The sequence below is a fragment of the Patagioenas fasciata genome, chromosome 2 (assembly GCF_037038585.1).
Source record: "Patagioenas fasciata isolate bPatFas1 chromosome 2, bPatFas1.hap1, whole genome shotgun sequence".
In the NCBI taxonomy this organism is placed as follows: domain Eukaryota; kingdom Metazoa; phylum Chordata; class Aves; order Columbiformes; family Columbidae; genus Patagioenas; species Patagioenas fasciata.
In genome coordinates, this window is record NC_092521.1 from 68,311,147 (window position 1) to 68,325,957 (window position 14,811).

Below are 14,811 nucleotides of genomic sequence, written 5' to 3' on the forward strand. Positions count from 1 at the left end.
CAGAGAACACTGACAGACCAGATTTTTTTTTTTTTTAAGCACAAGATGAAGGCTTACCTCAAGTATGTGTTTTCCACTTGTCCATCTAATATTGATATTTTCAGAAGAGTTTGTTCCAGCTAATGTTTTAAAAAACTGGTATCACATTAACCATCTTTGGTACAAAGATAGATTTAAAGTAACTGGTCATGTGTCTTAGTAACTCAGCTGTTTCATCTCCAAGTTTCTTTAGAGCTCTTGAGAGAATATCATTACTGTCTAGAGATTTATTCTTGTCCTTTTCATCCATTTGCTAAGAGACCTCATCTATCAATGACTAAATCTGAGAAAGATCCTCTGACATTTTTCCCTATCAAAAAGTATTACCATCTGAAAAATCTCACCAAATTCTTCTTGAATATATATACACATTTTTTAAAAATGTTTAATTTTTCAGTTGTAATGTCTGCTCTTTCATATGTTGATCATCTCTTGGACTTAAAGTTCTCCAGCAGGCTTATTTTTTGAACACGCCAGGAAAGGTGATTCGTTATTCATATCTATACGTCTTGCAAGTTATTTCTTCAACTCTTTTCTGAACACTGTTTCTTTTTCTTTTTTTTTTTCTTTTTTCTTTTTTTTTTTAACTGCCTTTCTGTTCTTATTTAGTTACAATCTCAACAATTTGAAGGACTTCTTCACATTTTCAGAAACCCTTTTACTCGTGGCATGTTTACTCCTGTTCTTTACCCATAGAATTCTTTTTTTGGTATTGGAAGAATTACCCCCCCAACACACACAGGCAATATGTGTTTGTTCCAAATTGTCAGTACATTTTGGGGTTTTTTTTAATGACAATTATGTCAGCTGCAGAAGTTTTACTTCTGCCTATACATTTAGCCTTTAAAAAAAAAAAAAAAAAAAAAACCTCTGCATTTAGCTTCACATTTTATTGTGACAATTTTAATTTAAATGTAAGCTTTATTTACCATATAGCACGAGTCTTGTTCTAGAATAATTTAATTACACAGCATTAAATGTGCTAAACCAGCCATTTTGCTGTTTTCCTATTGTTTTTCTCTCCTTCCCCCCCCCGCCCCGCCACCTCCCAAAGCCCTGTGGTTACAAAGTGAAACACTGTTTATACTTCCTTTCATGTTTTCCACACATTCCGGTACTAAAAAGGTTCTCAGTTATCCCATCCTTCCCACAAAGTATTCTTCGTACATTTTATTTCGGTAACTTTTTCAGTTATCCACAGTAGCTATCACTGACCTCATGAAACAGATTCAGAGCCCCACACCTGGGAGGGAAAACATGCACTTGAGCCACACAGGTATTCAGCGGACACCTACCAGAGACTATCAAGTAAGGGAAATAGAACCTACCTTTACTTTTTTAAAAACAGTTATGTTGTGGGGTGTTTCTGGGGTTTTTTGTTTGTTTGGGGTTTTTTTTGGTTCTTTTGGTTTGGGTTGGTTTGTTCGGTGTTTTTTTTCAGGCAAACCTGGGAAATGTTTTACCCACTCATCAACACTTTCGTGTTAACAAGAGCTTCATTCATCTAGCCCTACTGAATAGATTCCCTGTCCAACTCTTGCACTGCTGTTATTTCCACCAGTTGCACTTGCCAGCTTGGTATGCTCTACAGGTCTTTGTATCAAGCATCAAATTAGCAATCATTAAACTGAAGTATTTTGGGGTGCTCTTGCCAGAATAAAGCAGAAGGGGGGAAACAAAAAGGGCAAAGAGAAATGAATGATTTGCAAATACAGAATGACAATGTGGCAGAAATCCAACCTATAAGTTCCAGACACTTTGGAAAACAATGAATTTTAGTTATTTTCAAGACTATCCTTGATTCTGATGTCCCAAGTTTCAAGGTGACTTAGGTTCTGAACTGATTTACAGCAATGGAAAAACTGCTTTGGAACAAATGACTAAAGAGAAAAAAAAAAAATTACATATATATATATATATATATATAAAATAGCGCCCCAAACCTAGAACACCATTCATTCCTGCATCCAAGGTATGATCAAAAGGTGAGCCAATTACACTCAAAATACTTCTACTAGGAGAACTTTATAAAAAAGAAAAAAAGAGTCCCCTATGAATAGTATAATACAAAGTTCAACACCATTAGATGAAAAAGGGTTAAAAATTCACAGAGATTGTATTTAAGGGCTAAATCATCTGACTTATGGATCCAGGTACAGGCTCTCTGTATAATCATGCCTCATGCAGCCTTTCAGCTTGATGCCTATCTCAAAGTGCCAGATCAGAAAACTCTTCATCCTACAAGTTCTGAAGTCCATAAATTCAGAAGTTCCCGAAAAACTCCCCAAAAATTCTAAGTCCTGGTACAACCACCTTGGTGGTTTTGGTGGATTTCTGGTTTAGAGACCACTCTCCCATCTCTCTGAACTTCGACCTTCTTGTTGAAACCCTTCTTTCCTTTTTATCCTAAAATACATGTGCTAAATGAAACCTTTGGGACTAAAATACTACTCCATTTAGTCAAGGCATGTATTTAATTCTGGAGCATTGTCATAATTGTTATAAATATATATTTTTAAACATGTTGTTGTCTTTTCTTTGAAAATTAATATTTCTCTATATAGCAGAACAAAAGAAACGACCACGCAGTCAAATAGATACATATTTAACAAAAATTGTTGTAGAGAAAGAGAGGCACAACTTGGTCTTGCCCTGGCCCCAGTAAACAATATAATAGCATACACAATGTGTAACATCTTGACCAAAAGAAATTATGAAGTTTCAGGGCACTAATAACATACAGGACAACAATTAAGTCACCTTTGAGAAGAGCCAGTAATCTGGATTCGACTCAACATTGTAGTTTAACAAACAGAAAATAAAAAGAGTGTGTATGTCAAACTAGCAATCAACTCTTCTGACTGCAACTCCAAGACAGGGATGGATAAGTAATGGCAATTAGACTTCAATAAAGGATGATGCTTATCCCTGAAGTGTACTAGCACAAGGGTACAAGATAATGAAATAGTGGGATCTTCATTATCCCTTCGTGAATTACCTGGAACACGCCCACATACACAGTGAGCTCAAAGACTGAGAATTCCATTGATGATGCTGGAGCTAATACACTTTTGGGGACAAAAACTGCAACAGGAGGAGACGAAAAGCGTTGCTAGCTGAGGAGGTCAGCCCATGGAAGAGAAAGACATAAACAAGTTAAAGGACTAGACTGACTTGTGATTATGAAAAAGAACCAAGAAGGAGGTTTGATACCATAGAGAATAAAAAATAAGGGTAGCAAGAAAGAAGCTCTAAAATTAGACAATGAGACTACCAGGCTTTGGAAACTGAAAGGGAACCAAGTCAGTACACAGAAACACCAAAAGAAAACAGAAAGAACCTTCAGAGCCCCAGACAGAATTAAAGTGGCATGCAGAGGAGAAGGCTGGAGATTCAGCACACCACACAGAGAGGTAGGCATGTGCGACTGCAGCCTCCCTATTACTGCCTGTTGGCCTGGTCATGGAAGGAGATCAAAAAAAATAAGATGGTAACATGTCTGTTAAGTGCAACTGGCCTGGCAGGTGGACCTGTAACTGAAAAGCATCATAAGGAATCTCGAAAACAGTGACAAATGCCCAAAAACCAATACTGCCTAATTCCCACTGGGGGGAGTGAATTGGGGTGGGGGGGAAATCTATCAAGGACTAACTGCTTCAGGGAAGGCTTGCAAACAAGTAGATATTTGTATGAACTTCAGGGACATCAGGTCTCCAAAGGAGGAGTAACAAGCCTAGTAAGAGAATAAACTAACCAATAGCTAAATAATGAATGGTATAAGAAAACTTCTGTAATGTTTGACTGGTGAGATCCATTTATTGAAGGAAGGCATTTTTCAAAAGATAAATTTGACTTGAATGCCTAAGGGAGAAAAATGCTTGGGATAAAAGCCAACACAACTGATAAGAACAGTTTTAAACTGAGAAATGACAGATCTCCAAACACTACTGGAAAGAGAAACTATAGGTAAAATGAGAATTCAGAAATGGATTTAAAAACCTGTGGTAGTAGGAGAACATATGGTAAATAAAAATAATTAAGGCTATGAACAGCAATCAGGTAACAGGAGATGACATACCTGAGTCTGCTCTGTATAAACAACAGAGTAAGAAACAACTCTGATGTGTAAACAATTCTCAGGAGCTTTCTCAACATAATGCAAGATCTTGAAATACATTTATAAGAAGTGAAAATGAATGTTAAGGAGAAAACAGAAGCTTGACAACATAGAATTCAGAACTGGAGTATAGATATAGAAGGACAGATACCATTCAGGAAAGATGGTATTGAAGACAAGAGCTCTGAAATATGCAACAAGCTATAAGGCATTACAAAGGAAACCATGTTTTTTTATGAGTCCATTTTTGAAAAGATAGAGTTTTTACTAGAATCAAAGTGAAAGTTTATAAGAAATCCATGGTCGGATGCAAATATGGATAAAGATCATAGTAACATCATTGGAAGGAGAAATACTATTAGATATTGTGACAATACTTATTGTGACAGCAGACAAACTTCCTGAAAAAGATTAGAACAGACCATAAACACTAGTAGCAGCTACTGACACAGGTAGAGGCAACCGACTCTTGAATATTACAGCAAACAAACCTGTGTAACAAATAGCCAAAGCTAACAAAATTTTACATTATTTCAATTTGGTTTTGTTGTGTAATGTTGATTTAAATAGCTTATCATTGAAAACTGAGTTAGAACAAATTCAATCAAAGGGCTAAAATAATAGTTTCATAACTCAATTACCAGCTTTAAAAGGGTAAACTTCAGTAAACCTAGAGAGCTCCTCAGGGAACTCATAGACTGGAATGTCTTTAAGTTAAAGATGCTAGGATAACTAGCAATCTGTATTCCAGGCATCTGAAGGGGACTCTAGATCTGATTAAACTAAGAACCATTACCAAGTAGGCTACTAGCCACAAGCAAAGAGCCAAAAAAATGTGACAAGGATTATCAGGGTCATCTAACCTCTACAACACTACAACAACAAGGCAACTGAATAAGACTTGCCAAATTTTCCTGGCATAGTACAGCAAAACAAAGAAAAAAAAAAAAAAACCCCAAACAAAAAAAACACACCCAAAAAAAACCAACACAGGTGACAATTTGGTGAGTTTGAACAAAGACCAATGACAGTCTAAATTGGGCCAGAATCTGACCATCAAAATCTGCATGGATAACAACAGAAGTACAGAAGTTATCATGAATGAGGTAAAAGTACCAAAAATTCAAAGCACTGTGTACTTATGACTGAGAAAGAGTAAAACTTTTTCTCAGCAACACCAACAGATATAGTAAGGAAGACACCACAACCTGGCCCCTTGTTTCGTCATCAGAGAACGATATTGTTGACAGTGCACAAGAAATATTTGAAAAAAGTTATGAAAAGTTGAGCTCTGACTTGTAAGGTAACACAGATTGACAGGTCCTTGCTTTTGCATGAAGATAGTTCTGGCAGCTTTATTTCTTGTTTTTCCATAATCTCGAATAGGAACAGGACATCCCAGCCCACACTAGCTGCAGCTTTCTACCACCACATGCAAATATAGGTGTGCAAATCCTAGGGATCTTGAGAATTCAGCAACTTTCAGAACCAACTTTCACTCAAAACACATGCTTTGACCTATGTATGCTTCAAACTTAATTCACACTGCTGAGAAATTAATTCACTATGATCTGCATTATTAGCAGTAAGCTTCAGGCAGCTCTTTAAAGTAGCACCCCCTGCCAACAAACACAGCACATAATAGAACCAAAAGTCTGAAAACATCAAGAATATACCCTAACTTATTGACAGGACAAACCAAGGAAATCTTCAAGAATTTCAGGAGGCAGCATTCCCTAAATGCTCAGTTTCACCAGTGGTCCAACAAAGTGCTGACAGGCCTCAACACTGGTGGCATCTGACAACACACTCAAGGCACAATTAACTAGAGGCTTAAGCAACAGAAGCAAGCACACAAGTTTCCTCAGTAATGAAAACAACTTCCAGGGGACAAAGAGAGAGATAGTAAAAAAATCTCCACTTCATCAGGCCATGACAGACAGATCTATTCTTAGGAAGTCTCCAATCTCAGGATATCTAGGTTTCAACTTTTCAGATAGGTCCTGGAACTGGTATGACGTCACACAAAGTAGGCAAATTTAAGCTAACCTTGGTATTTTTATCCAAATGGCAATCACATATCCATGTTGTAATGCTGATGTTGGCATGCTCTGCAGTTCAGACAGCGAACAGGCTGTGCCTCAGCAGGGTCCTCACTTCAAACGAAGCGAACCTCTAAGTACTTCTTCAGCATATCTAAATAGCATTATGGGATTCTGAGCATTACTAAGAAAAGGTAATCTATTTCACTTCCTCTTGCTGCAGAACTCCAACCAGACCTTGCACTCCTTTGCAAGCCTGGAAATCTGTGTTAAGGATTCATGAAGTAAATATCTTGATGAAGAATTCTGGTTTATAACAGAGGTCTTAATTAGGGGAGTAAACTAGCCTGTAAACAAAATTTCAGCTGTTTGTATATACTGCCTATGTAATGAGCTTAGATTTTGTGCCTTATTGCACAAATAACACTTTTATTATGATAAAACAATATAATAATACTTCTTTTGAAAAGTATTACTACAAGCATTTTACTTTTGCATCATGGAACACAGTGAAGCAGCTGAAGCTACAAGGTAACAAAGATCTAGATAAATGCTTTGCAAGTATCATTAATACCATGTTGCCAAACATCATCACTATTCCCACTGACACTTTTGACTGCTTGTAAACATTTCTCCAAGTAAACACTTACTGCATTCTATAAGGGTATAAATATATTTTGGTAGAATTTGACAAGAACTTTATTTTCTTAGTACATCTTAATCAGTTTTCCAATATGCAAGACAATGGAACAGTCTCCTAGAGCCTGGTATTGCACTATTTATTGTGATTGTCTTCCCAATGAAATCAACAGGGACTTTCACTTAAGAGTGCTGGTTATGATGTAATAAAAGCGTAGCATGGGAAATTCATTAAAGGTAAAATATGCTTCTATCTTCATTCTCTGGAACTGAGCTCTTTAATTTTATACTGCAACATGATCTCTGCTAAGCAAGTCCTGGCACTCTGAAGCTCCTCATTTTTATCCTGTATTAGAAGTCCTGATTTCCTTCTCTGGAGACATTCAAAACCCACCTGGACACATTCCTGTGTAGCTTCATCTAGGTGTTCCTGTTCTGGCGGGGGGACTGCACTAGGTGATCTTTTGAGGTCCCTTCCAATCCCTGACGTTCTGTGATTCTGTGATCTCACAAAAATCTGCTAAGTACAAGTACATCCAAAATTTTATAAAATGTTTCATTAGCTGACATTTTTTACAAATTAATCCACAGGACACTTAAATTTCAACACATGGGATATGCATGGTAGAGAAATAATGTCACTTATTTGATTTTTAGGCATGATGGATATGATACAAATGACTTAAAATGAACTTTCATTTTAGATCTTGAAACTGGCAAGACAAAACCAGAGAAAATAGGCACACCGGTCAGTAATATCTATTTGAACTTTATTTTATACTCAAAGAGAGAACACCCATTTCCACAGTCTGTTTTCAGAGACTTTTGTATCTGTCACTAGTTAGAATAACACAAAGAGTACATTTTCTGATCTCACTTAGAGAGGTCAATGCAGTCCTGGATCCAGAAATAAAGGGTGGCCAGCTGCCAAGTGGGAAGCCCTGCATGCCTGCCTCGTCCTCAGCCATGCATCTGTACAATCTACCTCATTCAAATGCTAACACAGCTGTAACGTGCATCAGGTCAGGATCTGATCCCACCTGTTTTCCTCCTGGGTTACTTTTGCCTCAGGTTGACACACAAATTCATCTCACAGTACTGCTATGTGACAATTTTTGCCAGCACAAACGATGGGACAGAAACCTATGCAAGAGAAAGCTGGGTTGGAAGAGACAAGACCACATCTAGCATCAGCAGCATGTACTTCGATCATCTAAGAGTGATTCTAGACACTTCTCATTCTAAGACACTCCATGACATTTTTCACAACCACACCATTAGATTGCTGTCTCAGTAATTACTGTATCAACACCGAATCTTTAGTTTATGCAATCAAAAATGTTATTAGATTCTTACAATGCACAAAGTAGTTTAATAAAAAGACCACCCCCTAAAAAAAAAAAAAAATAAAAAGCAACACTATTTCAGCATTTCTCTCAAAGCACAAAGAGTTGATCAGTAACTACAGACTATGGTGGGACGTGGTGGACTCAGACGTAGACTTTTCTCCACTGCTCTGCAGGTAACAGAATCATCTCTGGGAGAACTACCTGACTTGTATGTCCAACTACAGTTCACTGACCAACCCAACCAGCTCCAGATGCTGAATCCATTGGCATCAGGACTGAGAGACACAGAAGTGGATTTTCAGTATGCATGTGCACACACATACATATACACAGGTTAAAAAACAACAGTTATGTAGCAATATGTAACTGCTGTATTTCTACAGTGCCTCTGTATTTGCCTTACATGTGTATTTAAGGAATTACATTCTCCTTGTGAATACAATTTCATTATATAAAAGGATCTTTGCATGCATATGTGTGTATACACAAAATACATACATATATGCTATATATCTATACAGCATCTCCGCAGAAGTCATTAGATCACACATATAAACACACACCCCTGTATTTTCCTCGAAAATGTTAACAAAACATCCCATAATTTAGCATAGAATGAAAATCTTCTCTGAAGTTTTTAAACCCCCAGTACAGTACAATTCTGTTGTGAAAAAATAGCTCTGAAATGCTGATTTGTAACACCATAAAAGTAAGACTTCCACCTAATTTAGTTTCCATAGACCATAATTGCTTGCCTAGAAAAAAAAAAAAAATACTGCCTCAATGATTTTAACTAAATAGATCAGTAGTTACAGACTAGAATTAGGATTTTTCTATAATTTGCCCTAAACCTAGTATGGGAGTGGATTTATAGACACAGATGTTCTGCTCAGCTTTCAAGGATGTAAGTTAAACCAACAGCCCAAGCAAACACTAAAATTCCATAGCTATTTTTAGACTACCAACTATCATAAGTAAAATCTGCCAAGAGACACCCTATTTAAATTCATGGACTCAGAAAAATAACATGCTACAGGTGAAAACAGGCTGCATAAGACGGCTCGAGTATTTATTAATTCTGCTTCTCTTGCACAGTTCAAACAAATACTTGAATACTCTCATCCCCTTTTACCCCCTGAGAAAACAATTTTATTTGGCTTCTTCAGGTAGAAACAGCAAAACCTGGTGTAAAAACTTGTGTGTGGCCCCCAACACACACCCCCCCTCCCAGTCTAAAATCCTTTGGTGTCGCAGCTGTATCTTAAGACCCAGGAGAGCAAGCTTCACTGAATTTAATTACTCAAATAACTTTGTAGAACAGGAAGCTATGTCACTCCCCAGTGACAGAACAGCAGAAGAGAAAATGACTTCCAATACCAACACAAATTTCATTTCAGTTGCCAATGCAGAGTTCACACAGTACGAAACCATGAGAAAACACCCCATCCCAGGTCTGGCTGCAGAGGCTGCTGATTACAGCAGGTAATTCTGCAGTTACCCCGGGATGAAGTTCCTCAAGTTCAGCCAATTTGCCAAAATCTGCTTCATCTTAATTGCCTTTAAACTGTATGTTCCACATTCAAGGCTGGGATTCCCAATCTCTTTCTCATAGAACTACACTGAATTAGCTACTTCTTGCAGCTGAACATTTTAGTGAAGACTGATAACAAAAAACACATTAATGACATCTGTTCCCTAGGTGTTACTTGTCCAAAGTGACCAAATTTCTCCCTTCCACAGAATGACAATTGCCTTGACTTTCCTCTTAGTGCCAGAGCACACAGCCAATTATTTCTTGCTACTTGTGCAAGTTGTTTCCTATTTTGTGCCATTATCTTCCTGGTTTTGCTGTGTTTCTCAGAGTAACCTGATCTTTTCTCTTCCTCTCTGCATCCTTCTTTCACCTGAGTTAAATGAAGAACACCTGATTTTAAAAAGCTGCTATCTTACTATGTTTCTTATCTTTCGTGCAAAATGGAAAATTATGTATGTCCTTACTACTCATGTATTTAAGGAATCTCTGCCCCCTCCCCCTTTGGCTCCCTTATCTCTCAGATGAGCTTCCTAGAAAATTATATCTTCCAGATGTTTGAGCTTACTGAAGTCTATTTCCCTAAAATCCACCATTTCTGTTCTACCAGGAGTCCTCCTAGGCTACCACTTCCTGATCACTGCCTGTCTTACTTTCTGCCTGAACAGTCTCATTTCACTCTCAAAATGAAAAATCAAATCTCAGATATTCTCATCTCTATTTGTTGGAGTGGTTTTTGTTTTCTCCACGATTTTTATCAAAAACATCACCAATGCATTTCAAGAACCTGTTGAATAGCCTGTGTCCTGTTATATTTTCCCGAGAGAAATCCAGACAGTTTAAATCCTCTATTATCACTAAATCCTGTACTCTGGATGATTCTACAAATCACTATCAAAAACTCCCATCCAGCTGATCATCCAGGTTTGGTGGCTTGTCATAAACTGTCATTATTATAGTAGTCTTGGGTTTTTGTCTCCCTCATCACTGAGAAAACCTGAACAGGCTCAGTTACCTTAGAATATAAGAACACATCTCTTTGATATTTGGGCTCCTCCTTCCCTAAACCAAAGTGCCTATTAGCTCTCTGTCATTTCACATTACCTCTCTTCTTTTTCAATTAAATCATAATTTAATCATGTAATAGGACTTCACATTTCCTCCTACTTATTCCTGCTTACTATGGTCATACAAGACATCATAAAGAGGCCCATTAGACTGAGCCTACATAGACTGTCCTTGTCCAAGACTTATATATCCAGTTAGACTCTTTTTTTAAATGTTGCTTCTCTTTCATAGAAAACCCTCTTTCCACAAGTTAAGTGAACCAGTAAGCTCAATGCTAACAGCATATTTTGTTCCATTTTTATTTAGGAATGCTCAATCCTGTGGTCACAAAATTGTCCATTTTGTGACTACATGCTTGTCTCCAGGATATCTGTATCCATGTGAACCTCAAATGGAAAATCTGATCTACTCACCCTGCTCTTAAATGCCAGAAGTCACTTTTTATCCATTTGGAATAATTCCTAGCATGGTGTCCACATGGGTGAGGAATAGTGGGTGGCTTCAATGAACCTCAGAAAGTTTTAAGTATTGTATTAGATTTGGAATCCCAAGACGCAACACATGCCCTGGACTGTTATGTGAACAGATTGTCTCCTGAGACTGATGGAGAGAACAATCATATATTGTTTTCTCCTAGGAGCAGTGATGGTGAATCTTATCACCTATCGCCTACATAAGCTTTCCTTTTCTGGTATGGATGGTGGATCTTCATTTGCTATTAGGATGGCGTGCTTCTTTTTAGGATGGTGTACTTGTTTCCAATTTCAACTTCCTCATTTAGCATACTACTGATTTTTTTATGATCACTGATGTTTCTCAGCATGATCACTTTCCCCTGCAGATCACCTATTTCTTTTCTAAGAGATTTCCTGAGGATACACTTTCCACAAAGCATTTCCTCTCCTTGCCAATATTTATTATCAAGCAAATGTAGAAGATGTCTCCTATTAACTTCAGAAGCAGAGTGGGATTTGTGGTCTCTTTCTGAAGAACCTTCTGCTAGACACTAAAATAGGTCTGGGAGTCAACGAAATGCTGGTTCACCATACAATATGTTTATCATTTTTTCCATGTGATGTGATACTTGTTAGCCCTCCTTAAATTCAATTTTTGCTACCACTATTTTTAAAGCCTCCCCATGAGGTCATATCTTACTTGCTAGATTAGTTGCAGAAACAACGGGATTCAGCCCTCAGCTCCATCATATCTGGTTAGTCTAACAGACCTTTGGGTATCATCAGAGCTTTCATCTCATCTAATAAGACTGCATACACCTAAGAAGCCTTACTAGATGCATGAAAAGACAGACAGAAAGAGACTTTTTTTTTTTTTTTTCAAACCAAGACCTTTCTTCTTTGCTGTCCTGTGTTTCTCACTCTCCTAGTTATTTGCCTGATGATCTTTTCAAACCTTTCTAACCAAACTGGAGTCTTACAACCTTTAGAACATCATTCTGAAATGGTTCCAACAGAGGTTTGAACCTTGAAAGGTATTAACAAAATAACCTACTACGGCATTTTGTACAATGGACATTTTGGTTCTATATTAAACTATTAAGTTTTGAATGAATTATCCCATGGACAGACAGGAATGTCAACTAGTCACACTACGTCTGCTTAAAATCTTGGAGAGGAATATGCACTCTCGCAACATCTCTGAAATTATTTGCACACATCAGGTTCAAGGAATAAACAACCTGATAAAAAGCACATAACACATTTCAGATCACATTTACACAGAGAAAGCCATTAATCAACTAGAATTCATATGAGTTACTTGTATGCCTATGCAGGAGGTAGATAGAAGTCTGGCAATTTTGCATTGTGACATAGCCTTGGAACCCCCTTTTCAGTTGAACTAATAAGCATACTAATCAATCACTAATAGTTCCTAGTTCTTAAAACAATTACTTTAACTATAACCTTAAAATCCAAGCTTTTGATTTCATCAGGAAACTTCTAATCATGCAAGTTATACATATTTAAAAGAAAAAATAAAATGAAGATGTCTTCTGGTATCTCTTCTCTAAGACTTTATTATTTCTTTTAGCCTTTATGTATGTTGTAATAGACGCTTAACCACTACTCATGTGGTCAAACCTATGTTACTTTTCAGACAGCTATCTCAGGTACTCTACCATTACGTAGCTTAGCTTGGTTTGGTCACTTACACCTTAATTTGTGCCCATGGATAGCTTCATTTGAATTTTATAGCTAGAGTTGAGTTCTGTGTTGCCACAGCCATGTTCATCAGTTACTTAAGGTAATCAAATGCCATTTATGTCTACATAGCCTGCAACCATACAGTCTTTCAAAGAATAACCATGTATACTTACTATAAGCCATGAAAAGCAAACTTATCTTCTTTCCAAGAAAAACTTGGAAATCAGTTTTTCCTCACTGTCTGTGGTGGCTCAGACTTCAGCAGTGTCATGTCTCTGTCTGATCACAACATCTCTGCAGATTTTCCAGCTTGTAAAGAGTCTGACCACCAGGATTGGTGACTCCAAGGAACCAAATGTAGACAGCGTCTTAGTCACAGAAATTCCTCATACCTCTAAAAAGTGAAAACACTCTTCAGACTTACTCAACGCTCACATGTGCATTTACTCCTTTTTTTATAAAGCTCAGATTTTCCACATAGGACATCAATTTTGTTAGCCTTTTTGTTTGTTTCAAGGCTGTCCAAGCCCATGCATGCAAGAATCCATTTTGAAACCCAATGAGGTCAACACAGCTGGTTTTAACCAGGTCAGTGCCAAGTCACATTCAAATTGATTTCCTTCTCCATCCACAAAAGCAGCTATTTTTAAAAACTAAAACTACACACATCTGGGAGTGTTTACAGTACTAGCAATCCCTATATAATACGTGTTGTTATCACTAGTAGAACTCCCCCTTCCTTGACTGTAGGCCCAAATAACAGAACTTCTTTTTGAAGTAGCTCTGGCTTATTTGGGCTTAATTTCAGATTTTTGGCCATACGCTTATCAGAGGTTAATAGTAATGTTTCAGTTCTGGAAGTTTCTACCATGCAACACAAAGTCATCATACCGTGCTATAAGTACCAAGACACATATGCCATGATATATTCTTTATTGTCCTATCTCTTTCAGTTCTTGCAGTTTGCAATTTAAAATCCTGAAGAAACAAACTACAAAGAGGAATCAAGGATAGCAAACACTCATGCTTCTTGATATATTTCTTCAATAACCTCTAAAAATTCTTTCTTCTCTGATGGGGGTACTTGGTCAGACGGCTACTGAATGGTTCACTATTATTCAGAAAACATTTTATACTACACACATGTGTTCCATCTAGGCTTTTTTATTCCTTTTAAAAATACTACCGATGTCCTGGAACAAGAGTTTCTTGTTTTCCTTTGTGCTTTTTTTTCTAGTCCTACTTCTACCAGATCCACAGCTCCATGCTATGCAGCAGCACACACATCCCACCCCACACTCCCCTCACTCCTGTTGAGTATTTGCTGTTTGTGAGAGTTATTTGGCAAAACTGTCAGGAAGCTGTTTGTATTTCAAGGAATTTGCTAATTTCATTCCATTAAGAAAGTTTTAAGACAAGACGCAACAAATCCTTCCTTCTCATTGAGCTCCCATTTTTTACATCTGCCTGCCATTATGGTTTCTATCCCTGGAGCCAGGAAACTTTATTCACTGAAAAAATAACTGTAAAAACATACTGCTTTCACGCATTTTACCTCACCTAGCCCATATCTGCATGATGAACTTCTACAGATAAAATTTTAGGATGCTTTCTTCCAGCCACATATTAAGCAGTTATTTATCATAGCAGAATCCAAAGCAAATATTATTTCAAACATTATTTTTGTTTTTCAGCTTTCCTCTTCAAGTTTCAGAGGTCAAATCTGCAAGCTCAGTTGTTTCAATTTGGGATAAATGTATGTTTGTCAATTACAGCCTAATCAACTTCAACCAGTTCAAAGGATTCACTTGTGTCAGAGAGTAGCAATGACCAGCTGCTCCCTAGGGGAAGGCAAGCCCCTAGC

At 37.3% G+C, this 14,811-nt stretch overlaps 1 long non-coding RNA gene across 1 annotated transcript in view; it reads right to left on the reverse strand.

The window, feature by feature from the left end:
* Positions 1-13,274, reverse strand: part of LOC139827383 (uncharacterized) — a 53,525-nt gene extending 40,251 nt beyond the window's left edge. The window contains exon 1 of the long non-coding RNA XR_011737912.1: positions 13,121-13,274. This is a non-coding gene — a long non-coding RNA (uncharacterized lncRNA). The remainder of the gene's footprint in view (positions 1-13,120) is intronic.
* Between the last annotated feature and the right edge of the window lie 1,537 nt (positions 13,275-14,811).